We start from the raw sequence: 589 nt of genomic DNA, 5'->3' as shown, positions 1-589 counted from the left end.
ATGTGAAAATAAAAAAAGATTAATTTATTTAAGATATTAAAAATTTTGAATTTATGAAAAAAAAAAAGAAAAATTGATCCGATAACTAATTTGATTCATAATCTTTAATTTTAGAGATTAAATTAAATCGTTTTATAAAATTCAGAAACCAATTTAAATTGTTTATAAGGATGACATGCCAGTGATATGTGACACTATGTCAATGTTGACATATCATATGTCATTAATTGACACATTATTATTTTATTACACATAATAGAATTATATTTTAAAATGTGACACTGATGATCTATATAAATATGTCACAATAACATACTATTAACAAAAAATATTTTAAAAAATAACATAATTTATAGAGTAAAATTTGAAAATCGAATTAAGACAATTAAAAATTTAAAAATTAATTTAAAATAAGGGTGAAAATTCACATGCCACTTTAAAGTTTAATTCAATCAAATGTTGAAGGAGTTGTCATAAATATAATGTTTCTTGACGGGCACTGAAGATTTTAATTGCACTCTTTGATCCATCTAAAATACGCAAAACGCAAAGTATCAAATATCAACTGTATCATGTTATGTACATCTTT

Source organism: Arachis ipaensis, chromosome B10, assembly GCF_000816755.2.
Source record: "Arachis ipaensis cultivar K30076 chromosome B10, Araip1.1, whole genome shotgun sequence".
Classification (NCBI taxonomy): domain Eukaryota; kingdom Viridiplantae; phylum Streptophyta; class Magnoliopsida; order Fabales; family Fabaceae; genus Arachis; species Arachis ipaensis.
The sequence above is the reverse complement of the archived record's forward strand: the minus strand, read 5'-3'. Positions refer to the sequence as shown.